The following is a 7,897-nucleotide window of genomic DNA, read 5'->3' as shown; positions in this document are numbered from 1 at the left end:
CGAGTTAAGCACTTAATGATTAAGACCAAAAGTCCAAACCACAGATCTAAACCCTAATAAACGTCTAGAACCATAAAGTTACTGACTTGGTGACTTCGCATAACCCAAAAGGACCCAACTTCAAGTTATAGCACTCTACTTCTAATAAATGGACATAATCTCATGCATGGGTGATTCTAAACCCTAAAGGTGCCAACTTTATGGACCTTCAACCTTAGAAACACCAAGAGTAGCAACTCATAGCACCTGGAGTGGTGTCAAACCACTAGATCTTTATTCATGGGGCCAAAAAGGGTCCAAAACCCATATCCACAAGCTCTTCTTTGATCCACAACCTTGCACCAAACTCCTTCTTCTTGAATATCAACCAAACACACCAAGATGCACACAATGAGCTCAAAACACACCAATGGAGGCTTAGGAACGGTTTCTAGGGTTTTGGAGGCATAGGGGATGGTAAAGAGGCCATCCCTAACGAATTAAGGTCTTTATATAAGGTGCAACACCCTAAAATTAGGGTTTCTTAATCCCTTCGAACGCCCCGCGTAATCCTTGTACGCGCAGCGTACGAGGCTTCGCACTCTCGATCCACCCTTTGCAGTATGCTAAGCATACACCATTGTACGCCTCGTGTAATGGCTTCACACTAGTACGCCCCGCGTACTGCCTATGTACGCCCTGTGTACTAGGGTTTTTCCTTAAACGCTAAATTCAGCCGAAGGCCATAACTTCTTCATGATAAACCCGATTTCGACGATCCATATATCCATGATAAGGTAACGAGAAGGTCTACTCTTTAATCAATTCATCCTGCCATAAAATGTCCCGAACAAGAATCTAATTTCCATAAAAGCCCGAGCTGACACTTTACCGAAATACCCCTTGGCTCCGAAACACAAACCAAACACCCAGATCATCTAAATTATGTCACCCACACCCAAATGGGAAACGATTCGGAATAGGGCGTTACAACTCTCCCCCACTTAAATTAGATTTCGTCCTCGAAATCATTCCTAACCATCTCAGGCACGCCAGATGGCTTTAGAAACACAAACATAAACCCGAGTATACAATACCCTTCCCAAAGGAAATCGAGTCCAACCCTAGCAGGGCTCCCCGAACCCGAAAATGAAAGAATCCCTTCCAAGCCTAAAACAGTCGCATGCAGAATAGCCACATATTACTCAACCTGAAATCTGAAGTCTGGAATTGGTCTTACTCCCCAACAGACCGCCCATACTGAACCAATGCTAATTCCAATTCACTTATCCATCAAACTGTCTACTCAACTTCTAATTAACTGAGGTTCCCACTAGAAAATAGAATCGCAGACCATCTGCTACTGCCGAAAACCTTTCACTTAACCAAAATGGGTTAGATATTCCTTCGATAGAAGACTCATTCTGATGAAAACAATTCCATTATTATAATGAGCAACGCGAGACAAACTGGGAGATTCCGAAACCCCATACTTGCCTTTTAGTGCTAAACAAGACACTGCTTCCTTTAACTGCCGAACCAACACACCGCTGCTGAGATTCCGAAACCCCATACTTGCCTGACCCCCACACGGACAGAACCAATCCAGAACACAATCACAAGAGCGTGATCTGCCAACAAAATTGAAACCATCCTTTAACCATGAAACCTTCAACTGATATCCTTGAAATACATATTCCTTAATTAATATCGTACTGAAAAGAATACCTTGTGCATAAACACCTGCGATTCCTAATGCGAGTTCCCACCGAGAACCATATACATATGGGCCTCGCTTACGCGTCCCATCCAAACTATACCACGGAGCGGCTTCGTCCACGGGTCCCACTCGCCTAGAGCTGCACAGGCCTGACTCCACCCCAGACCCCAACGGTCCTCAACCTAAAACAAAGACATGCTCCTCGACAATCCTGTCTGCCGTTCCCCATGGCACGAACTTCTCCCGCTTTACACTCATGACTAACTCAGAAGATTGTCTCCCACAATCTGGTGAATGCTACAATTCCATAGTAGTCTTACAATAGTTCTAACCAACCATAGATACTACCCATGGTCTTATAACACCCAAACCATCACCTCCCCACTCACCAAGAGTCGAAACCTGCATCCAACTGCATCATATCAGGTGTTCGGGTCATGCTTTGAACCCCTAAAGCCTTCATCATTCAAGAACAGGCAACGAGGCTCTAACACAACCCTCATCCTGGATCCATCCACAAGCCTGCCATACGTCACAGAGAAGACGTCAACCAGCTGTTGGAAGTTTCCTAAACTCCCCACTTATACAACTTCAATCCTGACGGTCACTCGTGTCGCTTCCCTCTTGATTGGGAGGTGAAACTTACCCTAGTTCCACACCCGATTCAGCTCCCGAAAATTTTGATCGATTCTCCCCCACTTGGATTATCGGAAACTCTCCCATCTCACAAAATTTGATGGATTCCCAACCCATCCTATCTTGATGCAACATGAACCGAGTATAACCTGTGCTTACCAATACTAGCGTTCCATAACTAGCTAATCTTGATGATTGCCTAACTCCATCGATCCAGATAGATACTCCTCGATATTCCAACAACCCGATAGCCACAAACAATTCCCATGATACAACACTAAACCCTAAAGACCTTTAAACCGGTGGATAAAGACCATACTTGTTGCTCAGAACTGGGAATCTTCACCCCAATTTACCATCCTCAAAGAATTACTGAATTCTATCCATCTACAACCCATGCGAAATATAAAATTTTCCCCCTAACACTTCCAATGACCAAGCAACTCATGCAACTTTCACCACCATATTCTTACTACCGCTCCTCCCCTAGAAATCGTAGTGTTTGAAACCCAAAAGTTATTCCATAAACGACTGCCGGTCCTACTAGATCAAAAGATGAAACAACTGAACCCTAACTTCACTGGAGAACTAATCCGCTAATCCCGACCATAGATTCTTCAATCGATATCCCGGAATTGATCCCGACAAAGAACCAGAATAGCAACCGAACATACTAAAACCCATTCAACAAAATACGACCCATTAAAGATTCATTTAAGACTCTCGGCATGCAGAATGGAATATAATAATCCATGATAATATAACCCAAACAATATCTAGAACCAACTCGACATATTACTTACCCAAACCACAACAAAATTCCAATTCATTATAAGTTTTCGATAATAACCAAGAAGAAAACAGAAGATAACATACTCGTAAAAGCACCTGATGGAATCCTTCCCCGACCATTCTTTAACCGCGTGAACAGCCGAGGTCCGACCCTCGAACCCGGCGACCAATCTATCAATAACGCACCCAATGATGTCGGGTAACTCCTCACGTAAGGCTCGTGAGAACTCTGCGGCATTCCAATCATGAGATCAACCCTCCTGAAAACATGGTGCATAACCCACCTCCGATCCCAATGGCAAGAACTAACAATATAATCCTCCTTCCTGAGAGCTCATCACCATACAGAAAAACAATCATGCAACATGATCAAAACATGCCCAATAATCCTCATCCCACATGCTCCCTAGATTCTTCGAAACATTCCCTGGTTCGAGTATGGATCGTGTGCTTTCAGTAGTATGGGCCCAGTACTACCTTCCACACATATCCATAATTTCCTCAGGAATCATCACAAATCCTCTAGGTCACTTTATCAAACTGATACTTCATATGATCGCTAAACCGTGCAACTAAACCAACCGAAGCACCTCATAGGCTTTCCCTAGGTTCCCGACCTCACCCTGCCATCAGCTGCTGAAGGACTCCTCATAATGTCTGTTAGTCACTTCGTGAACACAATCACATGCAACAAAGCTCAGAAAATACTTTGAGTAAAGGAATCATCCCTACAAGGGTTAGACTCAAACGACAGCTGCGCAATAGGGTTAAATCCATCACTCTGAGATTATTCAATATTTATTACATGTGACTTAACATGTTCAGTAACAGCTAACTCACATCACTTAAGAGTCCCACAAAGCACAAAGCAAACAGCATTCGAGTAGTAGCACTCCAATCCTTAGAATCATCAAGGAACATTTGAACTCACACACCACAACTCATGCTAGGAATTTCCACCCTCACTGCCGGTTGCCTTATGCAAGAAATTTACACACAGAACATGATCAAATAGACTGTCGGATAAAATACTCTACCCTAGGACCACAACCAAACAAGGAACAGGAAATAAGGCCAAATCAATTATTCTAGGGCTATAAGATGCTAACTGTATACAATTTTTAAAGCATACACTTAGCAACTATTGATACCCATAGATATTCCCATTCCAGTATAGCATCTAATGCTCCCAAGGCTACAAGGCATCACATACCAGGCCAATCTAACACAGAGTGATTAGAACTAGCATGCAAGTATACAAGCTCATACAATAGGCATACAAGGCATCTCTCCTAGCATTCTATCATGAAAAGACTAAGCAGATCCTTAGCCCTACCTAGCATGTGATTCACAAATTCACAAATCAAATCATATCAGATAACATGTATGGGTATTTTTGGAAACATTTACTTGAGCTCGGCTGATTGCACGCACCACACCCTTTTATTTCTTAGAAAACTCTTTTCTTAATTTTTTTTCTTTTTGAAAACTTTACCAAATCCTCAGTTTGAGTTCAGACATGCCCTAGAGTATGCGCGAATCCCTCAAACCAAGGCTCTGATACCAACTTGTAATGTCCCAAATATAAGACCCCAAAATTTCTCATTTTTAAATTACTAAAATAGTAAATCATATCATTTTCATAAAACCAAGGTAATCAAAGCTTTATTAATACATCAACGTTATCATAGTAAATCTCAAAATGCGGAAACATGTGGTGTATGCTCTACAATCATCCCGAGCCCTTTCATTTGAAAACCAAAGTACCAGAAACATAAACTGAAAACCATAAACACAAAGGTCAGTGAGTTCCCCAAACTACCATATACCGTACATATCAAATCACATATTGGGCCCCCGCCCTCCATCAGGCCCCAACCGCTATCGAGTCCCACTTCACTTCGGGCCCCGCCCGGCATCGAGCCCCGCTCGGTATACAAATCTATTATTCTTAGGCCCCACCTAACATCGAGCCCCGACCGATACACATCTAATCATATATCCATATAACCTTACGAACATATACGATAATCAAAAACACAATAGCACACCATACAGTCCTCGAGCCCCGCCCGACATCGGGCCTCGCCTAGTAAGCATAAAACATGTATTGATAACTAGCACACACTGTACTCATCAGTCCCTGCCTGGCATCGGGCCTCGCCTAGTAAGCATAAAACACGTATTGATAACTAGAACACACTATACTCATCAGGCCCTGCCTCGCATCGGGCCTTACCCGGTAAGCATACCATCACATAGAACATGCAAGAGCCATGCTGAAATCTAGCATCCTAACGTATAAACCATGGGCCGACATTGGTGCCTTAGACCCGCTAAACCCAGTGAGGAAACTCACCTCGACTTCTGAATCTCACTGAAAATCCCTGGCTGCTGGTCCGACGAATCCCGAGTTATCAACACCAAATAACACCCAATTAACATTTGGTTCCAATCCATATCCAACAATCCGTGCTTGAGGTAAAAACACCATTTCACCCCTCACCTAGTTTGGTCCTAGACTAAGACCCAAACTCACAATCAAAAAGGCCCAATAACCAATTAATCATCCAATGCCCACTTATGGCCCAATTTTCCTAATTGGGCCCAAACCCTTACATGGGCCTTTCCCTAAATCCCACCCATTCTTTTAGTCCAAACACTTGTCTTCAGATGGCCAACAAAGCCCTATGCATCAAAGCCCAAAAGGAATGGCCCATCGAGACCCAAAGGATGTGAAGCCCAACAGAATGAGTACGCGGGGCGTTCCCAGCACGCACGTGCAACGTACTTGCTGGAGGGCTTGTAAGCTAAGCGTACCTGCTTGTACGCCCAACGTACTCACCTATTCATCCCAGTCTAGAGTTAAGCCTTTGATGCTTAAGACCAAAAGTCCAAACCACGGATCTGAACCCTAATAAACGTCTAGAACAATAAAGTCACTGACTTGGTGATGCGGCGAACAAATGACCAAAGATCAAAACTGTTGACTCTAGAAGAATACCCAGGATAATCTTGCTCAAACCACGTTGATTCTATGAATACCATGGGATTGGCTTCAAAATTCGGTAAACACACACGAAATTTTGAGAGAAAAATGAAAGTTCTTTAAACTGATTAATGACCATCCAGATTACATCAGAAAGACTTAAATAAGAAGCAGAATTTTAAAAGAAACCCTAAAGAGACATGGGCCAAACACAAACCCAAAAACAAAGTCCAAAAATTATGAAAAAAACACAAAAATGTCCATAAGTCCAATTTAGAAAGTGATTTTTGGACTCAAAAATGGGTAAGTCCCCTTTGGGGATTAATTGATACGTGCTCCTTGCTTCAAGCTTCGATTTGACTGGTCGTAGGCCCAAAACGGAGATCCGTAGCCAAAGTTATGGCCGTTTCCGTGAAGCCCCTTTAGTCACACGATCGTGGGCCTCTAGGAACGCAAGTGCTCGATCCTCCACACTAGGGCCCGCATTATCCCCTCCTGTGTAGAAAAAGTTATCTTCACAGGCTCCTTTGGCTTACTGGGAACCAAAGGTCTACTGGGAACCAAAGGTCTTACAACAGGGCATAATCGTGGCCTTACCCGGTAAGCATATCATCACATAGAACATGCAAGAGCCATGCTGAAATCTAGCATCCTAACATATAAACCATGGGCCGGCATTGGTGCCTTAGACCCGCTAAACCCAGTGAGGAAACTCACCTCGACTTCTGAATCTCACTGAAAATCCTTGGCTGCTGGTCCGACGAATCCCGAGCTATCAATACCAAATAACACCCAATTAATATTTGGTTCCAATCCATATCCAACAATCCATGCTTGAGGTAAAAAGACCATTTCACCCCTCACCTAGTTTGGTCCAAGACTAAGACCCAAACTCACAATCAAAAAGGCCCAATAACCAATTAATCATCCAATGCCCACTTATGGCCCAATTTTCCTAATTGGGCCTAAACCCTTACATGGGCCTTACCCTAAATCCAACCCATTCTTTTAGTCCAAACACTTGTCTTCAGATGGCCAACAAATCCCTATGCATCAAAGCCCAAAAGAAATGGCCCATCGAGACCCAAAGGATGTGAAGCCCAACAGAATGAGTACGCGGGGCGCTCCCAGCAGGCACGCGCAACGTACTTGCTAGAGGGCTTGTAAGCTAAGCGTACCTGCTTGTACGCCCAACGTACTCACCTATTCATCCCAGTCTAGAGTTAAGCCTTTAATGCTTCAGACCAAAAGTCCTAATAAACGTCTAGAACCATAAAGTCACTCACTTGGTGATGCAGCGAACAAATGACCAAAGATCAAAACTGTTGATTCTAGAAGAATACCCAGGATAATCTTGCCCAAACCACGTTGATTCTATGAATACCATGGGATTGGCTTCAAAATTCGGTAAACACACACGAAATTTTGAGAGAAAAATGAAAGTTCTTTAAACTGATCAACGACCATCCAGATTACATCAGAAAGACTTAAATAAGAAGCAAAATTTTAAAAGAAACCCTAAAGAGACATGGGCCAAACACAAACCAAAAAACAAAGTCCAAAAATTATGAAAAAAACACAAAAATGTCCATAAGTCCAATTTAGAAAGCGATTTCTGGACTCAAAAATGGTTAAGTCTTCTTTGGGGACTTATCGATACGTGCTCCTTGCTTCAAGCTTCGATTTGACTTGTCGTAGGCCCAAAACGGAGATTCATAGCCAAAGTTATGGCCGTTTCCATGAAGCCCTTTTAGTCACACGATCGTGGGCCTCTAGGAACG

The sequence above is a fragment of the Lactuca virosa genome, chromosome 7 (genome assembly GCF_052849685.1).
Source record: "Lactuca virosa cultivar CGN04683 chromosome 7, Lactuca_virosa_CGN04683_v6, whole genome shotgun sequence".
Classification (NCBI taxonomy): domain Eukaryota; kingdom Viridiplantae; phylum Streptophyta; class Magnoliopsida; order Asterales; family Asteraceae; genus Lactuca; species Lactuca virosa.
This window is presented reverse-complemented; position numbering follows the sequence as displayed.